The 21,734-nt window shown below is 35.0% G+C and overlaps 1 protein-coding gene across 1 annotated transcript in view; it reads right to left on the reverse strand.

The window, feature by feature from the left end:
- Window positions 1–20,831, reverse strand: part of LOC119620186 (protein eyes shut homolog) — a 359,552-nt gene extending 338,721 nt beyond the window's left edge. Inside the window, exons 1-2 of the mRNA XM_073006120.1 lie at window positions 20,755–20,831; window positions 1,824–1,944 (exon numbers count right to left, since the gene is read on the reverse strand). The gene's annotated coding sequence lies outside the window, so the exon portion shown is untranslated. The remainder of the gene's footprint in view (window positions 1–1,823; window positions 1,945–20,754) is intronic.
- Window positions 20,832–21,734: the final 903 nt, after the last annotated feature.

A 21,734-nucleotide genomic window follows, 5' to 3' on the forward strand; every position in this document is an offset into this window, starting at 1 on the left:
GTGGAAAGGGGTGCATCCCAGGTGAAACCCCACCTTGAAGGCAGGGATGGCCTGAAGCCATCAGTTGTCAGTTCTAGCTGGAGTCCACTTCCCAGAGTGAGAACTTACGGTGCTTTTTTTGGGCCTGTCAATAACAGTTCATGGACAAATGAGAGCATATTTCCTCCCTTCTGAGCCCATTAAAACCCTGCACTCAGCTAGACTCGGACATATGTCGGGACTACCAGTTATGGGAAGGAACTACCTACTTCAGGTCTCCTGGTGTCATAAGGATGACCTGTCTGCAGAAAGGAGCGACCCACTAGGGGACTCCTCTGAGCTGTTCTGTTGCTCAGTAAAGCTCTTCTCCACCTTGCTCACCCTCCAGCTGTCTGCATACCTTATTTTTTTTAAGAGGCAGGACAAGAAGTTAGGACCAACTGAATGGTGGGAATGAAAGAGCTGTAACACAAACAGGGCTGAAACTCCCCCCTGATCGCCATGCTGAGGGCAGTGAAAGGAGAGAAGAGCTGAAGAGGTCCTTTGGGGATGCCAGACCTAGAGGCTCCCCGAGCCAGGGTTTTGATACCCTCTTTGGGGCTCTCTGGTTCCTTGTGTCTGGAAGCTTCTGGGTGCCACCACATTCCCCTCATCCGGGCACAGGTGCCCACAGTGGAAGCTGCTTGTAGCACATCTGATCCAGCCACAGCCTTAAACAGATCTGGCACTTGTGCCGGTGACTGGAGCTGTCCACTCTGCTGCAGCAGCCAGCATGCCTGGTTGTGCACAGTGTGTGGACCCCACGCTCACTTTCTCACATACCCCTTGCCACACCGTGCCTGGCTTACCCTTGGTCAGCGTGGGATCCTAGCCAGTAGTGCAAGCCAAGCACAGCCTGCCAGGCTGACTGGGCAGAATGAGCCCAGTGGGCCCAAGCAAAACTCAGGCAAACATGCCACTGGTCACAGAGGTTTTCGGATGGAAAAGCAACACCCTAAGGAACTCAAGACAGTAGTATCGCCAAGATTTTAACTTTAACTTTGCGAAGTCACAGAATACCCTCTTAATTACCATGCTCTATATCCTCCTAGCCACTCTGTAGAACAAAGTTCAGACAAAACAAATTGGCAGGATACTAGAACAAGCAGATATCAAGCTACTTCAGAACAATATCCTCTTAGTTGTCATATCTAAGAGAAAAAGTAAATAAGCTCATAATAAAATACAGAGAACAAAAAAGCTGAGAATGTATGATTAATATAATATCAATTTGAGAAAATACTACATTTAAAACTAGTTGTCAGTAGAAGCAGGAGTAGAGAAAGGAAGAGAATACAACTCTATTAAGTCAAGTTTCAGGAAGAATTTTCCAGTCGGAAAAAATAAGAGAAGTTATTAGGGAAGTAATAAAGGGTCATTTCTAGAAGATATAAAAACCTATGCATGTCTGTCTATTAACTAAAAAAAAAAAAAAGTCAACCCTTTCATCTTGAAAGAGAAAGAGATTCATTTAAATAATCCATTATTACATGCATCTCTTTCTCTTCCCAAGGCCCCAATAATGTTATGGCAAAATAACACCAAGAATGTGAAAACCCATAGAATTGTAACTATAAAAATTGAGATATTTCAGCCCACTTTTAGTGGATCTAAAGTGAGTTTAAGAGGTAGGAACCATTTAGTAGGGTCAAAAACGATAAAACCTGAAATTCTCTAGAGTAGGATGTTAATGAATGGTGCAAGAATCTGAATATGGAAGCAAAAATTGCCATGGAAAGCAGGGAATGAGGCAAGATTATAAAAACACAGAACCTATTTTTTTTCCTCAGGACTCTTATCCTTACCTGAAGTACACAGGTTCCCTTTCTGTTTGAGATTTGAGATCAGTATTTTATTTGCTAGATAAATTGGAGCAGAGGATCCAGACTTGACTCCCCAGGTGTAAGAGAGGAGTGAGACACAAAGCTGGAAAAAAAGAAATGAGAAAAGTTATTTTATCTTTCAGTTTCTTCTCATCATCCCTAAGCTCTCTCACATCTCATGGAGGGACATAACCCCCTCTTTTCAAATTAGCCAGTATCCTACCTTTAGCTATGGTCCTACATTTATTGTCTGTGTAATTAATGAGAGAACTAAGATGGTAAATAACTTTCAAAATGGAGAGTATAGCTGTAACAAAGTCTTTGAAAGCAATTGACATACAAAAATTCTACAAATAAAAGTAAGTTCAAATAATAAAATAGTACATTATTTATAGACTAATGCTTTTCCCATTCCACTGTATTTTAAAACTATGAACCCAAATGCCATACTGGAAAGAAATGTTAGGGAAATGTCAGCAGTAATTCAGTGGGTCCATGAAAGGGCTTCAACTTAGCAGGATACCTCTCAAATTATATGCAGGATCATATTTGTATGTTCATAGTGATAGTTTTCATAAGAGTATCTCTAAATGAATTTCAAAAATAATTCTTACATTAAAAAGTTTTTTTTTTTCCTTTAGGCAATTTTTTAATACAGAGGCTATCCATGAAATATGTATATGTCTTCAGTTGCTGTTGAAAACAAGATCAGCTACTCCTCTCTCCGAAAAGTATTTTACTTAATCTTCATTCTTGAAGGATATTTTTGAGGCATATAGAATTCAAGGTTGGGAGTGTTGCTGTTATTGTTCTTTTTGTGTTGTTTTGGGTTTTTATTCAGCATGTTGAGAATATCATTTTACTGTTTTCTGACTTTTATTGCTGCTATTGACGAGCCACCTTTCAACTTAATATTTTCCCTTGGGCCATTTTTAAGAATTTTTTTTACGGTGTATTTGATGAGGTACAGTTTCATTATGTTTCTAGTTGTGGATTTATTTTTATTTCTTTTTTTCCTGAAATTACTTAGGATCCTTGACTCTATGGATTTCTGTTATTGACCATTTCTGAAAAATTATCAGCCACAATTTTTTTTTTTTTACCCTTGGCTGGTAACATTTATTATTTGTGTCCTATTTCTTTTTTTTTTTTTTTCTCCTCTTAGGACTTCAGTTGAAATTATGTTACATTTTCTCACTCTGTCCTGTATATACTTTATTCTCTTGCTGTATTTTCCTTTTATTTATTTGTCTCCCATGCTTGTGGTGGTGTTTTTTTTTTTTTTTTTTTTTTTTTTTTTTACAGTGTAAACTTAGCTTAGCTAGAAATATGTTTTCCATATGTGCTTCCCTATATGCTTCCAGGTTATAGTGGGACAAAATAGAAGTTTGTAAATGATTTAGAAAGTGGAGAGGAAGCAACAGTCATAACCTCTGTTGGCTGTTTTGGTGTTAGGCTGTGAGAACCAGAAGCAGCCACTCTCAGAGAAGCAAATTCGAAATTAACCATACTCTCCCCAACTCTGCATTTGTAGTATTGACCTGCTAGCCCTGTTGACCAAGAGTGACCTCAGGCCCACTCCATCTCAGACGGAAAGGCAATACCCTGACACAGATGTCTCCACCAGCTTTCCGTAATGGTCCCATTCTGCAAGTCAGCCATGCCTGGTTTCTGATATCTCTGGCAAGTTCTAATTTGTCCACCCTTACTGGTTCTTCAGAGAGGAGGGGAGCAAATTTTTCCGTTCCTCTAACTCACTCATTCTGACCCTTACTTACCCAGTGTCTTGCGCAGTTGTCTAAAATGTTAGTGCTATAATCGAGTCCTATTCTGCGTTACTTACAGTGGTAGTGCTCATGTGGTTGAACTTTGTCTGTACTGTGTACCGTTTCACTGCACTCGTTTTAGAATACTAACTTTACATTCTTGTATATAATTAGCTATGAGGTCTATGCAGTGAATTTTTAATTTATTAAATTTTGGAGTCCTTTACGTTCTTTGTATCCTTTTTTACACCTGTAACATCACATTTTATTTCCCTGTTTCTGCTGATATCCTTTACTTTTGTCTTTGATTTCTTTAACTTAAAAAGCGTAAGAGTTTCTTCTGCCCTGAACTCCTGGGCTCTAGTGGTCTTTCGGGCCTGGAATTAGTCATCTCACAGAGTGATCCATGAAAAGATTTAGAAACAACTGAGCTCAAACCACAGCTTAGACCAGTTCCTAAGTAATAAATAAGTTCTCTTTGTTTAACATCACACTAGATTGTAAAGTCCTTATAAAAAACAGATTTGCTTATTTTATCCATAACTGAATATATAGGACCTAGAGGAGCTCTGAGTGTCTGAGAGGTACTCAATACATATTTGTTGAATAAAAGCATGGCCAAAAAAGGATAGAATTGTTTTGTGCTCTTCCTGATGATTTCAATAGGATGTACTTCTGGGTCTATTTTTGTTGTTGTTTGTGTTTCGGTGGGTACATGCTTTTGGTGTGTTTTTACTTTATGTACCTGGCTATCTTTGATTAAGCTAAGCATTATGCATAATTAGTTGTACAATTAAGCATAATTAAGCATTGCATAATTATTTGTAGGAATAATTAGAGGACTGAGATGAAGGAAAGCCTTCATCCAGAGAGGATTTCTGTTTGTTTCAGTCATTGGGGGCATTACTTGTCCTCGGTCACATTCAACAGTTTGAATACCTTAGATTACTGAAGGCTCCAGACTTTTAAAATTAGGCTACAATTCTTCAAGAAAGCCAATCATTTTATTTTTTTTATTCACCTTTGTCCCAAAAATGTATTAGGTAGCAACATATTGTGGGACATTTACCTGTTAGACTCTTCATTTTGTTCTATATTTTTTAACTATACATATGTCAATATAAATATTCACATTTATGTAACTAACAAATACTTCTACTGGTTCTAGCTTTCCCTTTGATTTCAGTCAATAATTATTTCTTTTCTTACAAGACCTGCAGTGATTTTAAGAAGATACTTTTAAATATATGTTATGCAGATTTTTAGAAGTTTTTAATAGAAGTGTTTGTACAAACAATTCTGCCATTATGGGAAACATCTAGCCTCCAGAAAATAACTTTCAGAATAATTTAGAGAGTTTTGATTAAGAATGCAGACAGGAGGCAGGACTAGCTTGCAGCTCCTGCTTGGACAGACAGAGCAGTGTGTGGAGACTCACATCATACAATTTTGCTCCAAGAAATACCACAGGAAAATAACAGGAAAGCTGAGAGAATTCTCTGACCTTTTGAAGGAATTGGATTGCTACTGCAGGCTCCCTGAGATGCCAACAAATTGTGAGTGTACTTGCTTTCTCAGTAGGGAGGCTGGCGGTCTGGGGCAAGTTCTCAGCCCTGGTCGCCAAATGCCTAAAAACAGACTCAGTGCTGTTGGGGGGATACAGTGGGAGTAAGACTGGCCTTTAGGGCTGTGGGCTGTGTGGGAGCAGGGTGAGTCCTGTGACTGCTGACTTTCCCCCACTTCTCTGGTGACCTGTATGACTCAGCAGAGGCAACCTAATACACCCGGGAATATAACTCCATTGGCCTGGGAACCAAATTCCCATTCCACACACAGCAGCCACAGCAAGCCCCACCCAAAGAGAGCCTGAACTAAGACATGCCTATCCCTGCTACCACCTGGTGATCTTTCTCTAATCAGTGTAGTTGCCAAAGATAAAGGACATAATCTCTTGGGAGCTGTATGGACCTGTCCACTGACTGAGAAACCTGAATATTTAACCAGACATTCCTAGGGCAAGTTTGCATCCTCCCTATAGTACCACAGCTGATGCACTCTTGAAAGTGCCACCTCCTGACTGGAGAGCAACCAACACAAAACCAGCGCACTGAACAAAAATACAACCAAAGACCCTCACAGAGTTCACCTCACTCTGCTACTATCTTCACCAGAGCAGGTAATGGTATCCACAGCTGAAAGATGTGAAGATGAATCACATCAGAGGACTCCCCAGTCCTCTTTTGGCTAGATCCAAAAGAGCAAAAACAATCACTGAAGTTCAGCTCTCAAGAAGCCCTTCCCTAGGGGGAGGGGAAGAATACCACAACAAGGGAGCACCTGGTGGGACAAAAAATTCTGAACAACAGCTCTTGAGTCCCAGATATTCCCTCTGACGTAATCTACCCAATGAGAAGAAAACAGAAAAACAATTCTGGTAACATGACAAAACAAGGTTTTTTAACACCCTTGAAAGATCACACTAGCTCACTAGCAATGGATTCAAACCAAGATGAAATCTCTGAATTGCCGTAAAAAAAAATTCAGAAGGTTGATTATTAAACTAATCAATGAGGCATCAAAGTGAAATCCAACTTGAAATCAAAAACATGATACAGATTATTAAAGAAAAAACCTTCAGTGAAATAGATAGCATAAATAAAAACAATCACAACTTATAGAAATGAAGGATACACTTAGAGAAATCCCAAGTGTGCTGGAAAGCCTCAGCAATAGAATAGAACAAGCAAAAGAAAGAACTTCAGAACTTTAACACAAGGCTTTCAAATTACCCATACCATCAAAGACAAAAAAGAAATAAATAAATAAACAAAGCCTGCAAAAAGTTTGGGACTATGTTAAGCATCCAAACCTAAGAATAATTGATGTTTCAGTGGAAAAAGAGAAATCAAAAAGTTTGGAAAACATACTTGAGAGAATAATCAAAGACAACATCCCCAGCCTTGCTAGAGATCTAGACATCCAAATACAAAACACTCAAAGAACACCTGGGAAATTCATCACAAAAAGATCATTGCCTAGGCACATAGTCATTAGGTTATCTGAAGTCAAGACAAAGGAAAGAATCTTAAGAGCATTGAGGCAAAAGCATCAGGTAATCTGTAAAGAAAAACCTATCAGATTAACAGCAAAGGACTAATATGCAGAATCTACAAATAATTCAGACAAATCAGTGAGAAAACAAACAAACAAAAAAACTCATCAAAACGTGGGCTAAGGACATGAATAGACAATCCTCAAAATAAGACATACAAATGGCCAGCAAACATAGAAAAATGCTCAACATCACTAATTATCAGGAAAATATAAATCAAAACCACAATGTGCTACCATCTTACTCCTGAAAGAATGGCCAAAACTAAATAAATAAATAAAAATAAAAAATAATAGATGTTGGCATGGATGTGGTGAAAAGGAAACACTTTTACACTGTTGGTAGGAATGTAAACTAATACAACCACTATGGAAAACAATGTGGAGATTCCTTAAAGAACTAAAAGTAGATCTACCATTTGATCCAGCAATCCCACTACTAGGTATCTATCCAGAGGAAAATAAATCATTATGCCAAAAAGATACCTGCATGCACATGTTTATAGCAGCACAATTTGCAATTGGGAAAAAAAAAAAAAAAAAAAGAACAAGCCCAAATATCCATCAATCAATGAGTGGATAAAGAAAAAAAAAAAAAAAAAAAAAACAACTACATATATATATATATACACACGCATATATGTATGTATGTATGTGAGTGTGTGTGTGTTTATAGTAGCACAATTTGCTGCTATAAATACACACACCATGGAATACTACACAGCCATAAAAAGGAATGAAATAATAGTATTTGCAGCAACCTGGATGGTACTGGAGACTATTATTCTACGTGAAGTAACTCAGGAATGGAAAACCAAACATCATATGTTCTCATTCATATGTAGTAACAAAGCTATGAGGACACAAAGGTGTAAGAATGATACAATAGACTTTGGGAACTTGGGAGAAATGGTGGGAGGTTGGTGAGGAGTATAAGAGTACACATTGGGTACATTGTACAATTGTACACTGCGTGGGTAACGAGTGCTGGAAAGCCTCACCAAAATCTCAGAAATCACCATTAGAATACTTATTCATATAACCAAGCACCACTTGTTCCCCAAACACCTATTGAAATTAAAAGAAAAAAAAAATCAATTTATAAAACAAACAGAGAAAAGGGAAGAAAAAGTAAAACAACCCTCATTCACATTTAACTGAAATTGGTGGCTGAACAATGCACTATTCCACCTAGGCTTTTACACATGTAAGAAAGGGAAGAAAAGATTTTTAAAAAGGCTGGGCATGGCGGCTCATGCCTGTAATCTCAGCACTTTGGGAGGCTGAGGAGGGGGCGTATCACAACGTCAGGAGATAGAGACCAACCTGGCTAAAACGGTGACACTCCATCTCTACTAAAAATACAAAAAAATTAGTCGGCCTGGTGGCACGTGCCTGTAGTCCCAGCTACTCGGGAGACTGAGGCAGGAGAACCACTTGAACCCAGGAGGTGGAGGTTGCAGTGAGCCGAGATCACACCACCACACTCCAGCCTGGGCAACAGAGTGAGATGGAGGGAAGGAAGGTAGAAGGAAGGGAGAGAGGGAGGGAGGTTAAATAATAAAAATTGACAGTACTTGCAAGATCCAAGGATTTTCTATGGTTTCCTTTATTCTAGCAAGAGTTTTGCATGAGTTTTGTTTTGTTTTTAAGATTGGACACCTTTTCAAATACCTTAACCTATGTGTTTGTGCATAATGTGTATAGCATAGGTTCTTTTCTGAAAGTGTGTCCAATGTTAAAACATACACACACACAAACACACACACACACATATAAACACACACACATACACCTATGTGCATTGGTAACAACTGAAACTAAAAGAAGCTGATTACTAAGAATCTAATGAACCTTACTGTTTCCTCTTCATCAAACATATAATAATCATCAAATATCCATTTAAATTATAAATAAAATAATTTCATAAGTTTGAGGCCAGAAAACAGGATTGTATACCAGTATTTGGCAAAATTGGTTTGATCCATGAAATGCTGATACATGCAAATTGAACTCCATTTGTAATTTCTTTAAAGTAATATCCCATTCTTTTTTATTAGACCATTGATGAGTTCTCTCCTTTCTTCAGATCAGAACTATTTAGACTGTTTTTTTTTATAAATTCAGTATGAAGGAATTTTTTTTTTATAGGTGTGAATAGCATTGATGTAATGATGTTTCATTGAGCCCCACATTTCTGTCACTAGAGTGGTAAAATGACACAACGGATGAACCAAAAGTCACCCGATGACAATGGGTGAAAGAAACACATTTAATTTACACAGAAACATAGAGAATATCAAAAGGGTTAAAATTCATGAATAACATTTCATGAAAAATGAATTCTAAAATATTAAATATACACTACTTAAGAATGATCTAAAACTAGCACTAAATATATTAAAATGGATATATTTTACAGGAATAGGATGCTTGTGTTTTCAGTGTTTTATCTGAATTACGTAATGGTTTACATAACTTTCTGTCAATGAAGGGAAAGCAGTTTTTTATCTGAGTATTCGCAGGGTTATCTGAGCATTCTCATTGCCTATATAACCTTTTCTGAATGAAGGCAGGCAAAATACAGAGAAAAGACTGAGAATCGATATCATATAACACTTTAAATAGAAAACATTAGCCCTTTGTTACATATCTGCAGGCTGAATAAGGACTCAAACACAGCTCTTCCAACTCAGCAGTCAATGCTACCTTTGAGTCATGAGGGGTATAAGGCTATATTAATAACGGATTCTCAGTCTCACAATTAAGCTAAAGTTTAGACTTGAAGAGATTAATACTATTTAGCATGCCAGTCTAGGTGATAGCACAGTAGCCACATATTTATTTTATTTCATTTTGATTTTAAACCTGCAGTGTATTGCCAGATCCCAAGTGAGTTGGAAATACTGCAATGATTATTTTGTGTAGCTTTACTGTCATTTTTGTTAAAGGTAAACAGGATTCTCTGTTCGATCATTGACATCAAAGGCAAAGATGAATGATAAATTATTGTTCCTCTACTCTTGCATTTTGAGACAATTTTTGTTGAAGTCCAAATTTACAAGAGTTTGGGGAGGATGTTTCCTTCTGGGGAAACAACGTTCACAGCAGTCCAGACTGAGGGTACACAGAGAGCAAAAACAGCGCTAGCTGCTGAGTGTCCTGCTTATACTCTCACATTTGCCCCTCTACTAATCTCTATTATTGTTTTATCTTATTTTTACAGGTCCTATATATCCAGGAGGTTCCTTTTAAAATGCAAATAAAATAACTAAATGGGAGTGCCACTGACTTCATTACCATTTGTCAACACCATAACAGGGATTATTTTACCACATTAGTTTGCTTCAGAGAGTTGAGCTGCAAGAAAATGGTACTGAATTCAGTTATGTTTTGAAAATGAAAGTGCTAGATAACAAGATAGCAGTTTCCAACAAATTTAAATATGAAAACCTTTATTAATATAATAAAATGTCTACTGTCTATTAAATTATATAGTGGCAAAAGTCTTAGAGAATTCAGGGACATGTTAATATTATCAATTACAAATTGTACTAGAGAAAGCTACTCCAAATGGGTGGAAATCATAGAAGCTGATCATTTTCCAGGGAATGATCTTGCATGCTTTTACCTAAAGGAACTGTTTAAATTTTTAGATCAGAAAAATAAATGAAAAAACAGAAGAATGGTCTAATATGTGTGTGTCTGTGTATATATATATGTGTGTGTGTATGTGTGTATATGTGTGTGTGTGTATACATATATATTTAATGTTACTATCAGAAAATATAGGCTTGTAAGAGAGCTTGAATTTCAGTTTTAGAAAGAAACTTCAATTTCTTTGGAGACAACGTTTACATTAATACAATAGTGTTTCTGTACATATATATCTGATATTGACTGCCATTATCTCTTCTACAACTTTCTTTGTGTCTCAGGTTCATATTTAATCTTATGATATCTTCATGTATACCTCCTATAAATATTTCAAACTTAAACTTTTAAAAGCATAAGACATTATTTCCCCTCTCCAGTTGCAAAGCTCTTCCTTCTTTGTAAATGAATGAATAATACAGCAACCACTAGAGGATGCAAGATAGAATCTGGGAAGTCTTACTTTATTTCTTCTCTTATCTCATTATGTCCTGATTTTCATATTTACTTTTGAAGCTATTAAGTTCTTTCTCTCTTTTTCTGTAAAAAATCTTAAGTGTCCATTTATCCAGTCAAAATTTTTGCTGTAGTTGTGTAATCAATCTCTTTAAGGTATATTTTCAGTGCTATATTAGCAGTCATACTGAAAAAATAAACTAACGATTGTATTAGACAAAATAGAAACTCAATTTTTCTGATGTATGTAGAATTAAAATAAATAAAAGCAAAACATCAATTATTAAAACAACTATAAAAATGTGTAGCTCAAACTAGAGAGAAGCTGGAATGGCTCGAGGAAGGAAAATGGGAAATGAAATCAAAGAATTGATTCATGTGAAATAAAAGAAAAATGTTTTTTTTTGCAAACAAAACTGCTTACTAAAGGGTATACATCTTATGAAATAATTTATTTTTTTGTTCACTGAACACTATGATGGAGTTATAGATGCAGAAGTAACTTTGTAGTTCACTTTGAAAATTGTTTTGAAAAGTAGAAGAAAAGAGTTAGATATTTACTGAGGCAATGGGAGGAAAAAATGTGCTGAAGTTAAGGAGGTTAGGGAGGAGAAGACAGAAAAAGAAAGAGAAAGAAAATATCCCAGAGAAGTATAATGGTAGTGGCATTGGACGGCTTGTTTGTATCACTTTTTAAATATTTTGAAAATTTTTAATGTATGTACAAATCACAGAAAGGACTGATTCTACTTCTGTGTGGTTAGTGTAAATACAGAGAGTACCTACTCAGTGAAAAGAAAATTAATAAAGTTAAATAATTTAGAAGAAGATGGAACTCTGAGCTAGATGTCACTACAAAAAAAGAGAACCACAGGAATCTAAAGACATACTAGGGAGAATATTGAACTTTCCCCTGAAAGTACAGTAAAATTTTGAGCTGATGTTGTCTAGATCTTTAAGGCAGGAAGGGTACAGATGAAATATGAGTTATCTATATCAACATGAGCTTAGTTTAATGAATCATGAGATTGTATTTATGTTAAATAACTACATTTTGAATCAGTTATAACTATTCAGGATATAAGAAATCATTTCAAGTATTTTCCATAACAGGACTGTAATGCAGAGGTTTGGTTACACAAATGATGGAAAAGCCAAATATCTCACAGTAGGAAGCCACTACCAACACTAATTAGGAGGGATAAACGAAGAGGAGGTTTAACCTAAGCCAGAAGATAGCATTAACAGGCAGAACCTACAATCTGTGGGCATGTCCTGAAAAAGTGGGAGCCACAAAGGATACACAGATTCTGGACACTACCCAATTCAGAGAGAAAGGGAGAGGGAGAGAGAAATACCCTGTGTTTTCTATTTCTTTAATTAATTTTTATCTGTACCTACCTTTGTCCTAAACCACCCAGAAGCAGATGACAGGGTTGCCCAGAAAATGAGAGATTATCACTCCTGTTTCACAGAGCACAGCCAGAAAAGAACAAATAATTGGTCAAACACACTCAGGACGGGCATGGTTTATATGTAAGGGGGACCAAATTATTAAATAACTTGATAAAAAGAATGAATCTAGAGATATAAAGTAACAATTAAGATAAAATTGCCACCAAACAATTTTGCCTAGAACTAGCTTTGAGATACACTGATTTCAGAGCCCCATTAGGATACTGGTGCCACTGAGATAATTAAATTTCAGAACCCATTTAATTTTATACAGGCACCCACTTCAGTTCAGATGTATCACTGCCATATTCACAACATTTAAACTGATTTGGGGGCAATCCAACTTTTAATTCTGACTTATATAAGTCTTCTAGATTTACAGCAACACCATGTTGAACGGCACTGGTTTGTCATCTCTCCCATTCCAGGATCTGTTTATATTCAGCACTGTATCTCAAGGACAGGCAAATAGAGTCAGATTTTTGACATAGCTGAAGAGTGGTGACTTTAGAGAACCCTATTTCCTTTTATAAGAGCTTTTTAGGAAATAACCAGTTACTAGCAGGTTTAATGCATTGGCAAAGTCCAAGTGTCCTCTGTAGCTCACATCCTTTGTGTCGTCTAAAAGGACATAGGAGGGCAACTTCCAGAAACAAAAATATGTCTGTACCTTCTGCTCTCACTTTTTAGGTCAACACAGCCACCACAACCTGAGCTGCCATTTTCATTTCCTGCCATGGATATCTGACAGTCCTTCATACTGAAGACAATTAAGTTTCATTGATATAAAAAATTGCAGGATTATTAGAAGTATTTATACTTATTTTTGTTTTTAGCATGCCCACTAAATACTTCAGAGTTAGTCATAAATTAACAAGACAACCCCTCAACTTTACTCCTTTCATTATTTATTAGTTCTCAAAACAATTTTCTCAAAGTATGCAAGTTTCTGTTAAAAAAGGCAGCATGAAACTATTTCAGCCAGAGATAGTCTATGAATTCACAGTGTATGTGTCACTTTCCTTTGCCTTTCTGTAATAGTTACTCATAGACCTGAGCTTCTGTAATTGGCTTATGTTATTACTTGGAATAAATGAGATTGTATATAAGAAATCCTGTAGGAGAAGAAAACACAACTCTTGGGCTTGGATGTTATTCTTTGAAAACCCAAAGATTTTTCCAAATGGTTAATAAATGGACCATTATCTTATATACTCTTGAGGAAACTTCTTTTCCAGCATCTGAGGTAATGACTTCCCAGTTTTTGACCTGCCACTGTAAGGTTTAAATTTGGTTTTCCTCAAAACTGATAGATATCAGAAATTATATCAAAAATGTTAAAGATTCTGAGCTACATAGTACTGCGTGTCAAAGTGTTATTGAGACATCTCTATACCAGGTGAGAGTCCATGAAAAAGGTCACTCAGTTCTGTTCTCACAAGTACTGTTCACTGAATTGAGTCAAGAAATGCTCAATAAAAGGGAAAAAGAACTAAATTTTTCCTGAGAATTACCTGACAAAAATGAGATCGCCCAAAGAAATGATTTAGGACCATATCACAGAGAGACACAAAGTAGCACCAGAGACCAGCTCATTAAGTTTACTATATAGAACTATGGTTATTTGTTTTTAAAAGATATTCTAAAACAGGTAAGTCAAAGTTTCACATATGGAAATATGTCCAAATTACAATGTGTTTGTCTTCCTGAAGATTCTGGGCCATTCATTAAAAAACAAAAAAAAAACAAAAAACAAAAAACAAAAAAAAAAGTGTTTGTCCAAGATTTTAGAGCAGGAATAAAGTGTCTTCATGAGAATTAGTTTTCTATTCATAACAGGAATTTGTAGTAATTCAATGTATTTTTTATAATTAAAATGTATTATTAATTTTGTGTAATACAAATGAAATTGGATTTAGAGATCAGTTTCTGCATGATGTTGAAAACTCATTATTAGAAAAATTCCAAATAATTTATAGAGAATTCTCAATAATTTATTTAAATACTTCCCCATCAAGTAGATACAGTATAACCACTCACCACTTAAGTATGAGATGCATATAGTGACTTCCTTCTAAAGAATATAGTATGAAAATAAGGGGAAAAATAACATCTGTACAATCAAGATACCTGGAAAATACTGCTTTAGTGAGTTAATCATGGCTAACATCATTAATAAGTTGTTGTTTATAGTATATAAATACATGTTGATAGTGTATCCCCTTGAAATAGTACAATGAAAATGGCACTTTACCTCTTTGTTTATTTTCCTTGAAATAGATAAACCCTGTCTAGCCATGAGAAAAACATCAGAAAAACCCAGACTTAAGGATTTTTCATAAAATATCTCATCATGTTCCTCAACACTTTTAAAATAGGCCAACTTTGTTTTATTGTGCTTTGCTGATGCTGTGTTTTGTGTGTGTGTGTGTGTGTGTGTGTGTGTGTTTAACAAATTGAAGGGTTGTGGTAACTGTGTCCAGCAAGATGTGACTGAATTGCTGCAATCTCATGATCACACTTAGAGAGATGAGAGTTGCTTTTTATGGATGAACAAATAACGTGGTTTCTTGAGACGTAATCTGTTCCTGGTGAAGATGCTATGAACAACTTTGAAATAACAGGGATTTAGCATATTACATAAACTTAGTTAAGAAAGCAGTCACAGGGTTTGAGAGGACTGACTCTAATTTTGAAAGAAGTTCATTGGTGTCGTTTTTCCAACACCGTGTTCTCACTTCGTGTCTCTGGGTCACATTTTCGTAATTCTCACCATATTTCAGACTTTTTCATTATTATATCTGTTAAGGTGATTAGTGATCTTTAGTGTTACTATTGTAATTGTTTTGGGGCACCACAAACTGTGCCCCATTTAAGATCGCAAACTTAATCAACAAATGTATGTGTTCTGACTGCTCCACCCATTGGCGATTACCTCTTTCCTCCTCGTCTCCTCAGTCTCTTTATTCTTTGAGAAACAACAATATTGAAATTATGCCAATTAGAAACTCTACAATAGCCTTTAAATCTTCAAGTGAAAGGAAGAGTAGCACATCTCTCATTTAAAATCAAAAGCTAGAAATGATTATGCTTAGTGAGGAAAGCACGTTGAAAGCTGAGACAGGTCGAAAGCCAGGCCTCTTGCACCAAACAGTTAACCAAGTTATGAATGCAAAGGGGAAGTTTGTGAGGGAAATTACAAGTGCTATTTCAGTGAACATACGAATGATAAAAACAGGCTTATGGCTGATACGCGAAAACTTCGAGTGACCTGGATAGAAGATAAAACCAACGAAAACATTTGCCCAAGCCAAAGTTTAATCCACAGCAAGGTCCTAACTCTCTTCAATTCTGTGAAGACAGAGAGATGAGGAAATTACAGAAGAAAAGTTTGAAACTAGCAGAGGTTTGTTCATGAGGTTTAAGGAAAGGAGTCATCCCTATAATATAAAACTGCAAAGCAGAGCAGCAAGTGCTAATGTAGAAGCTGTAGCAAGTTATTCAGAAGATCTAGCTAAGATAATTGATGAAGATGACTAAGATGAACCATGGATTTTCAATGGAAACTAAACAGTTTTATGTGTATGAGAAGAAGATCCAAATAGGAATTTCATAGCTAGAGAGCAGAAGTCAATGTCTTGTTTCACAGCTTCAAAGGACAGGCTGACTTTCTGTTAGAGGCTAATGTAGCTGGTGACTTTGAAGTTGAAACCAAATCTCATTTACTATTTTGAACATTCTAGGCCCTGTAAGAATAATGTTCAATCTACTCTGCCTGACCTCTAGAAATGGAAGAACAAAGCCTCAATGATAGCACATCTGTTTACAGCATGATTTACTGACTATGTTAAGCCCACTCTTGAGACAGACTGCTCAGAAAAAGATTTGTTTCCAAATATTACTAATAGATAATGCACCTGGTCAATCAAGGGTTCTAATAGAGGTATACAATGGAGATTCACGTTGCTTTCATGCCTGCTAACAAAATATCTCTCTGTAGTCCATGGTGAGGAGTAATTTTTACTTTCAAATCTTAAATTGTTTAAGAAATAAATTTCATAAGGCTACAGATGCAGTAGATTGCGATTTCTCTGAGGGATCTGGGCAAAGCAAATGTAAAATCTTCTGGAAAAGAGTCACCATTCTAAATTCCATTAAGAACACTAGTGTTTCATGGTAGGAGGTCAACATATCAACATTAATAGGAGTTTGGAAAAAGTTGATTCCAAGTTTCATAAATGACATTGAGGATCCAAGACCTGAGTGCAGGGAGTAACTGCAGATGTGGTAGAAATAGCAAGAGAACTAGAAGTGGGAGTGGAGCTGAAAGATGTGACTGAATTGCTGTAATCTCATGATCAAACTTGAAGAGATGAGAATTGCTTTTTATGGACGAGCAAATAACGTAGTTTCTTGAGATGTAATCTATTCCTGGTGAAGATGCTGTGAACAGCATTGAAATAACAGGGATTTAGCATATTACATAAACTTAGTTGAGAAAGCAGTGGCAGGGTTTGAGAGGACTGACTCTAATTTGGAAAGAAGTTCTACATGGGTAAAATGTTATCAAATAGCATTCTGTGCTACAGAAAAATCTTTCATGAAAGGAAGTTAATTGATGTATCAAACTTTGTTGATGTCTTATTTTAAGAAATTGTCAAAGATATCCCAACCTTCCTTCATCAGTCAGCAAAAGCCAATATTGAGGCAAGATCCTCCACCAGCACAAACATCATAACTTGCTGGAGAGTCAGATGATCATTAGAATTTTTTAGCAATAAAGTAGTTTTAATTTAAGATATACACATTGTTTCTTAGGCATAATGTTATTGCACACTTAATAGATTACAGTATAGTGTAAGCATAATCTTTATATGTGCTAGGAAACCAAATAGCTTGTGTGATTCACTTTATTGAGATTGTCTGGAACTGAACTCACAATATCTATGAGATACACCTGCATTATCAAAACCAAGGAAAGTCTGAGAAACTATCACAGTATATGTGAGCTCAAGGAGATATGACCACCAAATGCAAAATAATGTCCTATATAGGACCCTATAATGGAAAAATGAAATGACATAAAAGCTATAAAAATCTGAAAACTGTATGGATTTTTGTTAATAATAATGTATCAATATCAGTTCATTAGTTGCAACAGATGTATCATGGGGAAACTGTGTGAAATTTAAGAGAAGACTAATATTCCAGCAACTCTTCCATAAACTTAAAACTATTATAAAATGAAAAGTTTATTTTTTAAAAACTTAGATTAGTAAAATATAGTTAAAATAATAAACTCCCTAAGAACTATGAATAATAATAACTATGACTAATATGATTATATTTTGAGTGATCAATCTACACAGATATTCAATATATTTGGAATTTAATGTTTCTTTAATGGAAACATACTTAAAAGTAAAATATGGCCCAGAAGTAAATGAGTAAAGTTAAATTTTAAATTATGATACACATGAAATGTATATGGAATTGAACTGCAGCCTTTCCTAACTTAATATGGAGCATCTCCACCTACCTACTTGACAATTTCAACACTAACTCAACTCTAAGCACATTGGCAAATCATATTGTGTTTACAGATATTGTCTTGGGATAGGGATAAAGGAAAGAATACATTGTATCTCATATAGCAAGCATTATAAAAATTCTTTCAACCTTTTTTTTTTCTTTTTTTTTAATGAAAGGTCTAGAAGTTTGTTTAGCTTTATTCTCATACTCCCCAGAATCTTTTTCTTTTTCTCTTTTTGAAGATCACATGGGTGCAGCTTTATTTCACTCTTAGTTTATCGAGATCCTATTGTTTTTGTAGTTAATTTAAATCTCTCTTGATTTCTTTAATTTATAGCCTTACATATCAATATACTGGAACAACTTGAAAATGTTCCTTTAGATTTTTATTTTTAAGGAGGAAATAAAGTATTGCAGATAACTTTTTTAACTTCCTTTATTATTTGCTCTGCCACATACAACATATATTATATTCAGTATTTTTTTCCAGGATTAACAAAAGGAAACTTTGTTTTCAACAATTTTTATTGTGCAGGAGTACTATCTGGCAATACAAGTTTATTTGAAATACAACTACATGACACTCACATATTAAGCACTTTATGAAGGAAAACTATAAGAAAATATACTAGAAAGTAAAATATTGGAATACAAAATAAGGAATCCTCTGCTAAATCTCTGCCTTTTGTGATTTCAATGATTGAGACCAAACTCAGATTTCCATCAAGATTTATAAAATTTATGACGTTGTTGAATTCACTACTGGTGTATATATACTGTTCCTGGTCAATTTTTAGAAACACCTGAGCTGATAAAAGTTGAAAGAATCACTAGGAGAACTGGAAATACTGACTTATAGGAGATAATAAATATCCTTAAATTCATGTACTATGAAAAAAATGCTTTGCTGTCTTCTTAGCTGCTATGCTTCCTATTTCTTTCTTTTTTTTTTTTTTTTGAGACACAGTAGAATTTTCAAACAAATTTACTAATTTTATGAACTTACTAATTAATATTATTATTATTCTATATACAAAATTCCATTACTATACAATGAAGAATATGTTTTCTTTCATTTTTAAGTGGTTAATAAAATAATTCACACAAGGTTATGACTAATCAAATTATTGTAGTCAAGAAGCCAGAATTGCAGATAACAGCTCTTGAACGTCCACCCCTAAGTATGGAGGGTGTTCATGAGTTTAGAGAAATTTTTGTGAACTGACTAGTACATAAACTGGTTTCTACTATAGTTGGAGACAGGACTGGCTATATAAATGGCAGGGTACAGTGCAAAATGAAGATAAAGGACTGCTTATTAAAAAATTATTCAGAATTTTAAAATGGTACCAAAAGAGCATGAAACCAACAGCAAGATCCTTCTAAGCATTGAGTCCTGTGCAAATGTAAAAAATCAGGAAGCTGGTCCTGCATAGGGGTAGTGAGAATTAGGGAATAAATACTATTTTCCTTTTGGTAACTTAGTGATCCCTTGTTTTGAGTATGAATCCATAATCTTAAACTATTATCTCTTCTTTGGTATACCATTGCATGTACTGTCTCTCCTTTTAAGTTTCTGCTTTTCTCTTGTATTTATTTAATTTATATACTTTAAAATAAATGAAATATGATGAGGGGACAGTTCCTCATGTAGCACTTAGTCATAGGTGAGGAGTGGAAAAGTGTTTCATGGCTCTTTATTTTAATCTTAAATTGATATAACTAAATGCCTTTTTGAAACCTGTAAGGACAAACAATTGAACATCTAAAGACAGATATCCATATGTACTGTAATTTCCTGAATTCTACATTTTTGGGAAAAAAAGATGTTCTTCTATGGCAAGGGAAATATATGTATACTCAAACAAACACACTCACACACATTTATATATTTTTAGTATCCTATTATGTTTGAATATAACATGAAATAACAGATGTATGCAATGTTTATGGAAAATTGATATATTAAGTTTCTGGTACTGTGATCACCTTAATTTCTTGATAATTCATTTTATTCACATGTGAAGCTTTGTAAACCTGTAATTATATTTCAAAATTGAAAAAGTCAATTAGAAAGCACCTTAGGACTCATAGTGTCCTTCTTTTATTGCTTTGTAACACACTGCTCTTATGTAATTGCTTTAATACTCTACTATGTAGCACTAGTGTGACAATGATTATTATGATAATGATGATAATAAAAGTGATATTTAATAATACAAATTGTACCTTGAAATAGCTGTAAATACAGTCTACAGAGCTTAAATGCTAAATTCTCAAAATAACTTGGTCTATAAGTAGGTAGTCTTTTATTTGTTTTTCTGCAGCTCCTAAACACTTTCCAGAATGTATTCAGAAAGTGATATTAGTGGAAAGATGATCTTCCCTACCAAAGGAATGTTTAGATCCTTTCTGAGACCTAGGGAATGTATCTCACCTCCAGAGAACGATACTTAGGTTGATATAACCACCATATATGAGACAGAAAAATATTAATTACAACAATAAGCATCTTTTGAGAACTTTTTCTAGGCTATATCAGAAGCAAGAAATTTTTTGTTTGGTGTTTGTTTTTGTTTTGTTTTTGCTTTGTTCTATACCCTTTCCAGGTAGTGACCATTATTATACACATCTTGAGGGAACTGAAGCTTAAAAAGATTATATAAATTTAAACAGAGTAAATTTTCACAAGGCTATGCTACAATGTTAAAATATTTTCACAGAACTTTATAACTTACAAAGTATTTTCCTATTTAGCTCATGATAATAAACATAAATAAAGTCACTTAGGCTCCAATAATAATAAAATTTTGAATGAAAAAGCTATTCTTGGCTTTTACTTCCGTGGAGGAGAAAGGAATTGCATTATACACTATTTCCATAATTTAGTTACAGACATATTGCTATGTGAACAGAAAGGAGGATAAGGCAAATCCTACCTGGAACTTTGGGATGATTTCATGAGTGGTCATTTGTACCACTTCTTCCAAGCAGTTTTGGAATTATATGAGCAAATGTATGAAGATGGTAAAAATCTTTGCCTGCACAAGGAACAATACACAGTCTGGTTTGGTTAGAGAATAGAATACAAAATGGCAGCTACTCTTGTAAAATGCATATTAGGCTGATGTATAAAACTCTGAATTCCTAGTTATGTGTACAGGATCTTTCTGTGTTAGTTTTGAATGGAAGCATAATGAAAGGATGGAGAGGCAAGAAGGAGGCTACTTAAAAGGCTACAGCTAACGAAAAGTTAATAATCATCAGAGATGAGACAGTAGGGAAGAAACTGGATGCAAATTCACCACACTCATTTTACTTTTTTTCCTGGTCACAGTATTGGACCATATTTCTAGACTTCCTTGAAGTAAAGGTTAAGGATAAAAAAAGACAAAAGTCAATAAATTATTTGCAACCCATCATACACATCTAACAACAGAATAAAAAGATAAAAGGTACCGATTCTGAACATTCCCAAAATTTACCACTTAATTTCTGGAAGAAGTTTATCTTCCACTCAAATTTAGTGAAGAGAGGAGGTCACTGTGGCTTAATAAAATGGCTCATCACCAAGCTAATGTCCAATCTCATATCAGCCAAAGTATGATCACCAGGTTACATTAAGGATGAGCTTGATATATATTTTTTTCACTCAAACATCCATCAGCTTTGCAATGCAATATTTTCTCTCAAAGGCAAGGGAGACTTCAATGTTAAATAAAAAACAAAAGAATTTAGAACAATCTATTTTGTATTGCTACATACTTATACAGTTGGAATTAGTATTTGCTTTATTTTAATCTACCATAAAACTGTTTGTAAATGGAATTTCTCCTCAATAAAAGAGTGCTCCACATCTTTTGCCCCATCTTTCAGCTCAATAATCCGTGCTCAGGGTGGATGTGGAAACCTTGTATTG

This window comes from Chlorocebus sabaeus, chromosome 17, assembly GCF_047675955.1.
Source record: "Chlorocebus sabaeus isolate Y175 chromosome 17, mChlSab1.0.hap1, whole genome shotgun sequence".
Classification (NCBI taxonomy): Eukaryota; Metazoa; Chordata; class Mammalia; order Primates; family Cercopithecidae; genus Chlorocebus; species Chlorocebus sabaeus.